The sequence below is a fragment of the Mesitornis unicolor genome, unplaced genomic scaffold (genome assembly GCF_000695765.1).
Source record: "Mesitornis unicolor isolate BGI_N332 unplaced genomic scaffold, ASM69576v1 scaffold26058, whole genome shotgun sequence".
Taxonomy (NCBI): domain Eukaryota; kingdom Metazoa; phylum Chordata; class Aves; order Mesitornithiformes; family Mesitornithidae; genus Mesitornis; species Mesitornis unicolor.
Window position 1 is genome coordinate 76379 of NW_010201557.1, and position 14505 is coordinate 90883.

Consider the following 14505-nt stretch of genomic DNA (forward strand, 5'->3'; position numbering starts at 1 on the left):
AGAGGAAGGAGTGGCAGAGAAAGTGTTATGAACTGACCACAACACCCATTCCCCATCCCCCTGCACTGTTTAAGGGGGAAGAGGCAGAAGAGGTGTGAGTGAAGCTGGGCCTGGGAAGAAGGGAGGGGTGGGGTGAACATGTTTTTATTTTTGTTCTCATTTCTCACTATTCTACTAATTAATTGGCAATAAATTAATTTTTGTATGTTGAGTCTGTTTTGCCCGTGGTGATAATTGGTAAGTGATCTCCCTGTCCTTATCTCAGCCTATGAGCTTTTCCATTGTATTTTCTCTCCCTGTTCTGCTGAGGTGGGGGGAGTGATAAGAGTGGCCTGGTGGAAATCTGATGGCCAGCCAAGGTCAACATACAGCACCTGACAGGATGAAGACCAACGTGATGCAAGAAAGCAATCAACTGAGGACAGGAACAACTCTAATGACAAAGACTGGCAAGAACAGAAGACCAGCAAGTATCCTGTTCTTCAACCTTAACACTTTCCCTTTAATAGAGCATCTTGAGTCATGTAACTATTCCATAGTTAAATGATAAAGGCCATTGAACCACCGAAATCAATGTCTGTGGTTTGGTAGGATGTCATTAATATGACAGCTAATAGTGGAGCAATCTGAGCTGCTCTGCCTCCTTTAGACTTGGTCTTTCCGGCATCTACATGAGTAAGACTGGCCAAATTTCCACCTGTCCTCTGACCACCTGTGTTATCCCCGACACCAGAACTCATTAGAAGTAGGCACGTACAGCTTTTAGCAGTCAGGCTCAGGGCATATTCTACCTGCTTTAGACTTTTCTGAAGCTGGTATAACTAAACACAGCAAAGGAATCCAGGAACTAGACTTGACAGAAATCAACAACTTAAAGATTTGGGAACTTGATGCCCTTAAATAATAGGATGCAGGGCTGAGGGCAACTCTAGCCCAACAGTGGAGATGGCACAGCTGTGCCCACGTAACAGGGCACATGGCTGAACGAACGGAGAGCTGAAGTCATCTCATCTGCTTCATTTCCAGCTGAGGAAGTCACGCCGGATGGCTCACTCTCTGTATGTATCACAGTTATCAGACAGAGCTTTCTATACAAAATTCCATTTCTGCAGATTCAGCAGTACACTGGTTGGGTAAATGATGACTGAATCTTAATTCATTTACTTGAATCAACAGCTGTGTAGCTTCCTACACACCTGGCACTTGGAGAATCAATTTTCATAAAAAAGATAAAATGGCACTTATTTAATCAGGCAGAGTGAAGTCAGATTTGTTATGTGACAAAAAATGGAGCAGCACCTCATACTGACAAGTATCTCATCAGTGCTTAAATAACACTGAATAATTTTGTGTTTTCCTGTTTTCTGATTTAGGAGAACAAAATATCTGCTGGAGGAATCTTATCAGCTCTAACCATTTGTATGTTTTTGTGGTTTTTTTAAGCACCAGTTAGATCTACTTTCAGGAACAAGTGTTCATACTGGTTCCTTTATTAAACTGAAATCCTGCTTTGCTATATTTTTCCAGAATAGAAATAAGAAAATGGCAAAAAATGACTCTTGGGTTACAACCAGGAGGTGTTATCAAGAGGAGGAGTAAGAATTGTCTAAAAAAGGGGAAAAAAAGGAAGTGTAAGAACCCTTTTCAGTAGTTAACAACAAAACCAAAAAAAAAAGGCAAGAGAACTGAATACTGGGTTACACAACACTTTCACCAAATTTCATTATTTTTACAGGTTCTAGTAAATTCAGAGCTTCTTTCTTTCCAATTATATGATTTTTCTGAATCTTCAGGCACATTCAATTCGTAAGAAAAATAATGTAATCCTACGAAAAAGCAACGTGCAAAGAATTCTGTAAGGATTTCCACTGTAGTAAATTAGAGCTGAGTTAGTCACCGATGACTTTTCCTTATCAATTCAAATAAATTACAATTAATACTAGGATGTTAGGGGTTTTTTTGGTTTTTTTGTTGTTGTTGTTGTTGGGGTTTTTTTTCCACCTTAAGCACATGGGCAAGGGAGAAAGCCTGAACATATATTTTTAGAATGAAAGACGTCGGTGCCCCTTTCAATGAACACAACCACAGGCCCCTACTGGTATCTTTTTTTCCTTTTTTTTTTTGTCTTGAATTTTTATTGACCAGGTTTAGGAAGACAAAATTAACATCATAATCACCAAATACCCTGAAAATATTCTTATGTTAGAACACACTGAATGATTTCTTAAACTGATATGAGAACTTTCCAAAGTCATCAGGGATTTTGTCAAGGGCTAGAAAAGCCAAGGATAGTAAAGTGAGTTCCCAAAATGTGGAGCTGCAAAAAAGTGTCCATCCACTTTCCTCCTATTTGACTTCTCTCCACAATAATTTCAGTTTCTTTTATCTGATTGTCACAGGAGGGGCAAACAGACAAAACAGTACCCAGATTTGGGAAACTATCCCATTCAAGGAAGACATTGCTGCATTTTGGACCAGCAAATTCTTTTGACATTTATAAGTAACCTTGAACTTACTCAAACCAGAAACTCAAAGTGAAACCTGCAGGTGTATGAGCTATTATTAACACAAAGGGGGAAAAGATTTACCAAAGTCCCCAGAATGATATTGAGTTTCATATTCAATCCTCCTCTGTATTCACTGAACAGTAACTTTTCTGTCAGGTTTTTCTGTATATAGTACTAATATTAATAACACTTAAAATCCCTATCAGCTACAATAAACCAGAGAATAATTTTTTAAAAATACAGTACTTTTACAGTCTTACTTTTAAGTTTCCTATGTTATACATAAAATTTTAAGAAAAAAATCAGAATTAAAATAAAAAGAGGAAACTGTGGTTGTCAAGAATAAACATGCTAAAAAGGGGCTTGTGTGAGGGCACACATGTGAAACCTAACCTATTTTTCAAGTGATTGATTTTCAAGTTGATGTCTTTTAGATCACTTTTTGAAGTAACACCAAGCAAACAGGCAAAGGTATTTCTTGTGCTTTACCTCCTCCAACTTTCTCAAATCTTCATTGAGCTCTCATGAAGAACTTTTTTTTTTTTTAAATACTCCCACATTTCTCACACTGTATATCTAAGGGGCTTGGGGCTTTTTCTCCTCAGCTTCCTATTCTAACCACCAAGTCTCACTATTTAGTTTATGCATATTAAACTCTCACAGGTTTATATAATACATAAATATCGACTCATTGGCTTTTGACTCATCAATATATTTATTCACCCCATCATTTACCAGAAGTCCCCCAGACCTGATAAACCTACTATTTTTTTACCTTCTCAGTTTTGTATTTAGCAGCCTCTTTGCTGATAAAAAGAATTTAAATCATCTAGCATCTTTGTATTCCAGCTCACCCACTGAAAAAATATTGTTTGTGCATATCTGTTCCTAATTCTCCTTATCCCTTCGTGTCTGTCTTTTGTAGTGTCCATCTTTTCTCCATCACACGCTTTGTTGCCATTCCCAAAGACCATTTGCACCCACTCAGGTGCCTCTATGAGGAGGCCTCCAACCATTTCCTTTTCACAAGAACCACCCCTGCTGCCCTGGATGATAACACAAAATTTCTGTGCGCTAAACTTGGCAACAGACGCACACAAAACTTCTTCCCTCTCCTAAATACCTACTCCATATATACCTTTATTTTGAAATTGAGATGTAGATTTCTACATTTTTTGAGCTATGGGCTAGGAAGTTGGAATTAAGTTATCTCACTTCTGACACCGGAGAAATTTGGCAGGTGCACAGAAAAAAAGGTAGCTCACAGAGATGGACGGGAACACTCCCTGATCCAACTTGTTGTGCTTGGATGAACAATGTACTCTGCTGACAGCAAACCACACTGTTTTCCCATGGGGATAGTCCAGTATTCCAGGGCACCAAATAAAAACATTGACTGAGAAACTTCTTGCTCAGATGCAAGAATGGAGAAGCAGTCCTTGCACTCAGTTTTGAGGTGCACAATCTTACCTGCAGAACCTCAATCTTAAGTAGAGCCTCACTTACATTACTTAGTGTCATGCATTGACAGGTGGAGGAGGAACTGCCTTTCCTTGTTTATAATATGAACTCTGTAATTAGAATCAAGATATGATTTCTGCATGGTTGCATACATTTTGATTTCTTAAGATACCAGAGAGAATAGTAGAACAACTTTAATTATTAAGAATGAAGTTTTGCAATTTGCACACTTATGTAAGACAACAGCACTATGTCTATGAACAATACACAGGAAGCTGAATTGTTTGATACAATCACTATCACTTGGCAGGAAGCTAACAGAAGGAGTAGTAAAACAATGGCAGCCTGCTTAAAAAATAAATTATTAAAAAATAACATGAAAGCTGACAGGGTGATCATATGGTGTAACTCAAAAAACAAAACACCAGGCAGGGTACTATAGCGAGTAGAGTTTGAACTGTCAGTATCTGATATCCCTGAGAATTACTTCAAGCCAGTCCCGTTCAACAGGAAGAGTGGTCTCAGTCACACGCCAAGAAGGCTTCTGCACTTGCAATCTGGAAACAAGCTCAAAGCCCTTCTGCAATACCAAAAAGGAAACACTAACGGTATTGCACACACGATTACCATCTCTGCAACTCAGCCTCAGTTGAGCTGACGCAGTTTAATCAACCTAAGGGCTACAAACAAAAAAAACAACGAGGAACTGCATGGTATCAGTAGAACAAAGACATACTGTGGATTCATGCTACAACCAGTATTAGGAACCAGTCCACTGAGTGATCTGGTGGGTGAATACTTACAGAGACATTCATTAAATTCAAAGTATTGTTGTTATTCTTAAACTGTTACATATGCAAATACCAACAATCAAAATACACAAAGTCTGTTTTTACAGGTCACGTGGAAAGACCAAAAGCACACCTCTACCTCCTACTCCCTACACTACAGCATGTGTCAGAGTACCAAGCCATCAAAATGAACACAAGCTGTTTGACCGCTATCAGCATCGTAACTTCCTGCTAACACTTAATGCTTAAATGCTTTTGGGAGTGGAATGAAGAAATCTTTAAAGTTTTAGAGAGAGCCACCATGAGGCCAATGATTAAATCACTCAAACCAGGGATTTATCCTTATCTATGGCAGACTATGCAAAGTAGATCAACCCGTATCAAAGGCACGAAAGCAGAGGAGAATTAGGGAAGAGATGAAAGTGACAGAAGCCCCACTGTGAAGAGCAAAGCTGGAAAGAGGGTAACATTGTCACAGGAAACAGATGTGAAAGTAGTGCAATTTAAAAAAATGCATCAAAACCTAGAGGAAAGTTACTGAGGCATCATTTTGTCCTGGCTTGTAAAACAAAATCAATGCGGTAGTAAATGAAACTGAAAGTCTGCATAACTGTTCCCCAGCAATGTGCACAGTGTAGCTGTGAAACTCATCATCAAAACTGGTGAGTTGGCAAGCTGAGGAGTTGGTTTTCTCTACCGGCAGTTACAGCCAGAAGTGTCACTATTTCAGAGAGTTTCAGGCAAGGATGATGAACCTCATGTTTCACGACCTAAAACAAAGGCTCCACCAATTTGGATCCAGAGTAAACCTGTCTCTCATGAAAGCTTATCTCATACCTTCCAGCACAGGATTTCTTGTACCTCCTTTACCCACTGCTGGAGACAACTCACTGGCCAAACTGACTGCAGATCTGAAATAGATCTAACTAGGTTTCTTACCATGATTTTAGTGCTAGGTGTCAAGAAAAACTGACTACTCAAATGTCTCTCCTCTACTTACGTGAGGTAGGATGGAAGTTCCTTAACCAGCTATTGCATCACGTCTAGTAAAAAGTCCCTAAGAGACATTTAGGTCAATATTTATGAAGCAGAATACAAGAGGACATATATCTCTGCAGAATTCAGCCTAGAAGAATAATTCAATTAGTTACTAATTCTAGTAGGTACTAAGAAAATAAATTTAAGTTTTGGAGTGATAAAGGAGAAATGGCAGCTGTCCCCAGGCTTTCAAAATCATACCCAGATGTGGAAATTAGCATGTTCTAAAGACTTTTCTCTTTCTTACCTACATAAGATGACCCTGTATCACGTAACTCTCTTCTGTTTTAATACTAACTCATACTTTGAGAAGGATGGATCAAAAGCCATTAGACTGCTTCCAGCACCGCACTTTCCTAACATTCAGAAGTGTGGTATTTTCCAAGAAAAAGCTTGCACACATAGGTAACTCTGAAAGCAGTTTCTTACTCATATCACTTATTGTTCTGGGAAATCTGGTGTGCCAATGATCTAAGATTTATCTGCAGCTGAAACCAAGTTGCATATTTATCTCAAGGATGGGTGTGACATGCCCTAACTCTCCTCATGGTGGTTAGACAGGGACACCCTAAAACACCAGGAGCTGCAGAAAGACTGGTACAATTGCAAAATATCCTTCCAGGTTTAAAAGCAAGTAATATTTGGCTTTGGATTAAAACAAAAATGGCAGATAAACACAATAATGTGAGAGAATCATTGTCTAATATTAACCTGAGGCACTAGAGCATCTTCAGGTGACTACGCCACTAAAAAACCAAAACAACCCAACAAAAACACTTCACAGCATTTTTTCACTGATTGCTCCACATTTTTTTTATACACTGTGGAACCAATTTTGACTCCAGTTGACCTGTTATCTTGTATCACATTGCTCATAATGACACTAGCCAGGCACATCTGATATTTAGGCTTATTACTAACTTCAGAATCATCCATCCAGGTGTAAGCACAAACATCTTTAGATAGAGCACTCCAAACTCACAGATCCTACTTCTGTTTCACAGAAACTGTAATGATGCCATTTATAGAATTAAACCTCTTGACAGCTTGTTTCCTTTTTTGCTGTTCTGGAAATTCACACTTAACTCACTTGTATTACAGGCACAAGCCTGCAGTTAGGACTGAATTTGGAAGAACTGTAGAGTGGTTTAGGTTGGAAGGGACCTTAAAGCTCATCCAGTCCAACCCCTGCCATGTGCAGGGACACCTCCCACCAGCCCAGGCTGCCCAAAGCCCTGTCCAACCTGGCCTTGAACACTTCCAGGGATGGGGCAACCACAACTTCTCTGGGCAACCTGTGCCAGTGTCTCATCACCCTCACAATAAAGAATTTCTATTATCTAGTCTACATCTACCCTCTTCCAGTTTAAAACCATTACCTCTTGTTCTATCACTACATGCCCTTGTAAAAAGTCCCTCCTCAGCTTTCTTGTAGGCGTCCTTTAAGTACTAGAAGGCCGCAATAAGGTGTCCCTGGAGCCTTCTCTTCTCCAGACTAAACAACCCCAACTCTGTCTGCTTGTCTTCATAGCAGAGGTGCTCCAGCCCTCAGATCATCTTCATAGCCCTCCTCTAGACCCACTCCAACAGTTCGATGTACTTCTTATGTTGAGGACTCCAGAACTGGATGCAGCACTCCAGGTGGGATCTCACAAGAGCAGAGTAGAGGGGTAGAATCACCTCCCTCAACCTTCTGGCCATGCTTCTTTTGATGCAGCCCAGGATGCGGTTGGCCTTCTGGGCTGCAAGTGCACATTGCCGGCTCATGTTGAGCTTCTCATCAACCAGCACCCCCAAGTCCTTTCCCTCAGGGCTGTTCTCAATCCATTCTCCACCCAGCCTGTATCTGTGCTTGGGATTGCCCCAACCCAGGTGCAGGACCTTGCACTTGGCCTTGCTGAACGTCATGCAGTTCGCACAGGGCCACCTCTCCAGCCTGTCAAGGTGCCTCTGGATGGCATCCCTGCCCTCCAGTGTGTCAACCAAACTACATAGCTTGGTGTTGGCAGCAAAACTGCTGAGGGTGCACTCAGTCCCATCGTCCACGTTGCTGACAAAGGTGTTAAAGAGCATCGATCCCAATTCTGACCCCTGAGGGACACCACTCATCACTGATCTCCACTTGGACATCGAGCCATTGACCACAACCCTTTGAGTGAGACCATCCAGCCAACTTCTTATCAACTGAGTGGTCCATCCATCAAATCCATGTCTGTACAATTTATAGACCAGGATGTTGTGTGGATCAGTGCTGAATGCTTTGCACAAGTCTAAGAAGTCTTTATTAGTCCAAAAGATCCAAATTTCATAGCTCTGAAAGCTACACTTCTGCACTTCAATGATGACAGCAGTTGTATTTTACCCTTGTTTTGCCAAGATGATAATGATAATTTAAACACCACAGGAATTCCTATGCATGAGTACACCAACTGAGCACAAGTACCATCTTTTTCACTGACACATATTCAAGTGCCTCCTTCTCCATTGGCAAGAGAGTTTTAGCATGCTTGTAAAGCACCACAGGACACTGAGCCTGAGGCCATCCTTTAGATGATGCTGCCTCAGCATCCACCACCTCTTTGCTCCCCAGCCTTCCCCTTCCTCCTGTTTACCGCCCCAAACACATACTTTCTTCTTCATCCCACTTGCTGAGAGTGGTGTTTGGGAGAACCAGCTGTGGGCCCCATTCTTCGCGTGAGGCGGGATGACAAAACCACTGAATGGTCACAGACGCTCAGTTAAGAGAGATTACCTAAAAGCTTATCCACAGTGTGTCAGGAGGAAGTTACTCAAGGCCAGAGGAGAGGGAAGACAGGAAGAACATTTAACCAGTGACAGGCAGCATATGCTATGGCTACAGAAAAGGAGTGCAGAGGGATATGGATTGCAGGCCTGGTGTAAGACAATTCATTCACCAAGCTCCTCTGCAGAACTACTCTCAGGCACAGACAGAGTCTAGATCCTGGGCTCTAGAAAATGTATCCCAAATGCACTTGAGCAGCTTAGGACTGTGAGTTAAAAAGCACCTTATGCAAGGGGAAAAAGAAACACCAGCATAAAGCAAGCACTCTGGGAGGCAAAAGCTGGGGAGCAATTTCTACGTGCCAGAACTTCACTTTGTAGCCTCCTGTCACCTCCCCCAGGGGACTACTTTTAAAGAGCTGGAAAGCAATGCCACTTTCGTTCAATGTTACACAGCATCCTCCCAGCAGTTAGTGTGCTTTAGTCTGGTATGCAGGACTAAGAACATTACAGAAATACTGTAGGGCTACAGATTTGGTCATGTTTTTCCTTTGCCACTGAATTATTTACTACAGAACGGTCCAGTTTGGGGACGTTTTCCCCATGAGCCATACAGGCAGCACAAACTCTCTCTGTAGAATTAAGTGGTAGAAGTAGACATATTTCCAGTCCTATGTCTTCACACAGTTCATAGAAGAAACAATTCCCTATTCTGTGCCAGATTACTGGCATGTAAGAACAAGATCTCCATTCTCCAAGAAAAGGCAGAAAGCCGGATGGAAGCGAGTCCCCTGAGCTGGATTCAGCTCATGAACCACCCAGAGCCGACCTAGGCTCATCCATCTCGTGCTGATAACATGTCTGCTTCAGCTCTACTCAGATATAAACAACTGCAGATATACAAGTTACCAGAAAATATGAATCTCAGTTCTAGGTGCCTACCATTCCCTGCCTTGATGGGAGAGCATGACAGTGAAAGAGTAATGTAAGTCTGCATAGCATAAATTTATTCTGTTTCCCCATTCCTTCCCATAATCTGTAGTTTGCTGATGCTGGTGTAATGTTTTCCTTCCTGTTTTTTCCAGTTTCTCAACACTGCTGTACAGAACTTACGTGACAACAAGATACTGTCTTCCACTTAAAAAAACTCAAAACACAACACTGCCAGCAAATAAGAATAGAGCAATTATTATTAATTTTTTGATCCAGCAGAATGCTCAGCCTAACTCCACCCTGCAATGGAGCAGATGGGCTACAAGCATTTAATTTCCATTCGCTACTTTTGAACTATTGCCACAGTTCTGTTATCCTCAGGTCATTCCTATAGGAAGTGTGTCTTGTCTACTAAATGAAGATTTTGATATTTAGCTTCACAATCCATAAGGTAGGCTGATCCCACATGAGCAGATAGTCTGATGAGCAGAAAATGGCAAACAAGGAAGCCCACAGACAAGAGAGGAAGGCACACAGGGAGCCACAATGGGGGAGAAAACTTCCCCTCCCCAATTCCCTACAGAATCAAGAGATGTTAAGTATGGAATAATGAAAATAGTAGCACAAACTTAAGAAAAAAGAAAGGAAAGAAAAGTTACAGTACGAAATTTAACCACAGGAACTGCTATGTTGAGTAATCAATAGTTCATCTTTTCCAATACTCACTCCCTCCCACAATGAGCCTTTAGAGGTAAGTGCGGGATATGTGATAAGGGTCCATGATGGAACTCTCTACACATACAAATAACTTATTCCTAGGTTGTAGTCATGAGCAAAACCTCTAAGTCACCATCTTATCTTATGATCACATGCTCTTATTACTGTCAGAGATGTTTAAGGGAGGGCATACATGGTATGGGAAAGAAAGACTGAAAGAAGAAAAGACAATAGTATAAAATGCTCTAACATATAAAAGTAAAGCAAAAGAGTGAAAACAGACCTGTAAAAATTTTATTGAACCTCTTTCATACAGTTTGTGTATTAAAATCAAAGGAAGCAAATAATGTTCTAATACGAATTTATAGGTATTTCATGGCAGTACAGTGCTCAGTACCATAGTGAGTGGTAGAAAAATTAAATTAAGGGTTTTTCTCTAAACATTATTTTCAGCTTTACTACTGACTGAAGAATCAGGTAGAATTTCAAGGCCATTACTGACTTTCCACCTAGAAAAGCTGTTTCTTTCAGTCTTTATAATGCACAGTGATCACAGTTTTAAGCAGTGGGTTTCAGACAAAGATCTGCAAAGAAAGTGGAAGCCTGGAGTCACCACAGATGGGATGTTATATTGGTATGGCTGTGGCTGCTTTGCCACGGCCCAGCAAGCCCCAAACCACACAAAGGAAACAGTTATGGGAAGAAAACGCAGCAAGAGAAGAACCTTGTGACATTTCCAGTGGAATTCTTCCATTTCTGTAAGATTTTCCATGAGAAGAAAATGCCACTGCCTCCCTCTCTTTTTTCCCCCTACCAAGCAAGAGGGGGGCTGGAACAACTGATCTGGTCAGAGACAGCAACTCCATCATAACACAGGGGAGACAGAGATGGTCAATCTAGTGACAGATACAAAAGGCTTTGCTGAATTTCATGGAAGAACATGGCCCCCATGGGACAAAACTGCTGTTCAGTTTATGCTGAATCCCTTCCTAGGACTGGCACCCAAAACGACTGGCTAATTCGTATTTGCTCGCTCAAACATAAGGTCTGCCATTAGGTCCCCTTAGTCATGAAGATGTGGTCACCGAAGAACAAAATTAAGCTGTAACCTCAACAAATATTTGGGAATATTATCTGTGTTCATGTTTTTAAGATGCACTCTCACTCACCCAGGGTTAGCTCACCAACGTGAGTCCTCCAAGCCACATGTATACCAGATCTTCCAAATATAAGATTTCACCAAAAATCACAGAGAACAGTAATGCAGACATGACTGTTACTGAAATTATTATTTTTTTAAATTTGCAATCAGACAAAAAAAAAAAAACACATGAACTTTCAAAAACACTTTTTGAGCTGATATATCCTTATTTCTGTGCTTCAATGAAATTCCTATACCAAGTGAGAGAATGGGGTTTTCTAATACAATTAGAAAGTACTAGAAAAACTTCAAAAGCACATCAAAATCTTGCTCTGAAGCAGAAGAAAAGTAATCATGTGTCTGCAGTCTACGATACCTGAAGATGCAGAGAGAGCACCAAACCAATCAACTAAGGCCACTAAGAAGCAAGTTTAATTTGCTGCCGATACAGACTTGATGCCAGCAGGTAAGTGACAGTTTTGTCAGACTTCACCACTCTCTTGGTGAGCTGCCTTCTAGGCAGGCACATTAAATGGCTTAAAAATGGGGACTCAAAAGGTAATTTCCATTTTCTAATCAGCAAAAGCATCTGGTGAGTGCCTCTATGCTTTTGGCTCCTAGCTGTTGGCTCTATGCTTGATGGACTGGCAATGCTGCTACAAGCAGATTTGCTCCCCATATATCCTCACCTCTCTCTAACAGGTGCAGGTAGAATGACAGAATTGTCACCAAAATATTTATCACTTGGATTGTCTGAGGACAACTGAGAACTTTCTGTTGTTAGTGATATCACCCACATAGGGTCTGCCCATCACTGACAGCAGAGACACAAGGAGTTTCATTCTTTAATATTAGCGTTACATGTCACTCTTTTACATCCGCTGCTTTAGATTACAGGCAAATACAGAGTGAAAGTAAAAACAGAAATGAACTGATGAGATACATCCAGTGCAAAGCTTCCATCAGAAATGTCTCTGTATGCATTTCTAAACAGTGTCAAAGAAAAATTTGGTTCATATACACTGAATCTTTTTTTTTTCCCCTAAGATCCATAGTACACACACTGCCTAAAATACTCCTAATAACTGTAGCCCTAATTTATTTGAGCCTAAACTCATGACACACTGGATCAATGCTCAACAAGAAGAAGCAGTGCTGTGTGCAGGCTGACGTAGCTTCTAGTAGCAAAAATTCTGAGAGTAATTAGCTCGTCACACATCTAAAAAAGGTCACTTTACTGGAAGAAAGGCTTTGAAACTAATGACAGACAAACTTACTAAACAGTCATTATCAAACTAGTTTGTGAATTCCCACATTCAAGTTATAATTCAGATCAAAGTAATTGGTGCTTCCTTTTCATTCAGAGTCCAGGAGCAATATATAAACTAATTCTGAGGGGTGGTGAGGAACACATGTTCATGTACATGATCAAAAAAGTCTCCCACAGAAACTAAAGAACATGGCACCCTAGCTTCTTTCTTTCACAATGCAGCATACTATCTCCTACACTGGCAGCTATCCTGTTAATATCTAGGGTAGCCATAAATCAACAGGCTGGATGATAAGGAAAGCTGTCTAAAATGCCTGCTTTTCCAGAGCAATTTTACTGTATTATGGATCACTCCTAATCATGAAAAGACCTACAGTGGAGTTGCTAAGAAATCTGCATCTCACTTGGTCATCTCAGGCTCCTTTAAGTCAATGAAAGGAAAGAAAGGCAATTCTCTAGAGCATGATTCATGGTAGCTGTCTAAAACTGGGCAGCTGAACAAGTTTTAGCCTTATCTATGTCTCTTCATTGACTGTAAAGGTGAGTCAGAGCCTCAGGTGATTACTAAAATGCTAATGGCTAAAGTCGGGTGAGAAGGATCCTGCTTATGAAGTCCAAGAAGGGCTGTGGAAGGTCTGAAAGGATAAAAGTTACCATTGTCACTAGAGCCCTTCCAAAAGAAGCAAACTAAAGCTTATTCATGCAGGCAAATAAGAGGTCTTATTTTCACTTTCACCCCAGATCAGCACCTGATCATGTGAAGTCATCATCACAACAGGTCAGACCGGCCTACAACAAAACAAGTCAAGACATACTGAAATCAAAGATGAAAAAAAAGGTCTGCGGGAAAGACAAAAACATGTAGTTCACAGAGAGAGCAAGAAAGGATACAGGCCTTGATATCTGAATGATATGCAAGAAAACTAAATTCAGCCACATTCCTTCAAAGCCATCTCTAAAACATAACCACTCTTTCAAGAAAATCTGCATTCACTGATCTTCTCAAAGGACAGATGTTTGTGAATCTGCAAACAGACAGGTCCTCTCTTGAACAAGGCAATCTCTCCTCTCAGCCCCAGCAGTACTGCAGACTGGTAGTCTTCTCAGACAGAGAGATGCAATAGCCAATCCCTCCATCCACAGGTTACCCAAGTCCTACCGCTCCCTTCACCACATACTGCAGAGCAAGAGAAGGAAAGCTTCCTGCCTCTCGTTGCTCTAAGACATCAGTTCCTTTTCTAACAGGAAAGGTGAAACACAGCAAAAGTAAAGTCTTACTGGGTTTGGTAAATTCTCTGCTACCTAAGAAATCTCAGGCAGCAGCATGCTGTGTTATGCTGTTAACAACATCCAGCAGGGCCCTCTGTTCATACTGCAAATTGTAACCCTCTCAAATGTGTTCGTATCTAAAGCTTTACAGAATTTTTAAAAGATCAAGTTTATAGTCTGATTCACCGATGCATGAGTTATAGTGTGTAATCTAGTAGACACTGCTCAAATACAGTGAGAATCAGACTCTTGATCTGTAGAAATCAAACTAAGCTGGAATAAATACATTTGATAACAAAATAAACCAGAACATCAAATGCATCATACTCTGCTTGAAGATACTGCACATCAAATAATCACAAATTCCAGCACAAACAAATAAAACACAATTTACTCAATAATTACTTTGAGCCTTCAGCCATATTTGCCTTCAAATACCAGAAGAATCTATAGTATCCACAGGAGATATTTAAAGAAGGAAGACACAGGGAATGATTAAAAGCACCCTTTCAGAGACAGTGTATTTCTCCTGTTACTTGTGCTCCCAGATGGATTGGAATTCTCTGAGAATAAGAAACAAGGACCACTCAGCTATCTGTAATGCCCCACTGATTAAATCTCCCAAAGACATTGGTA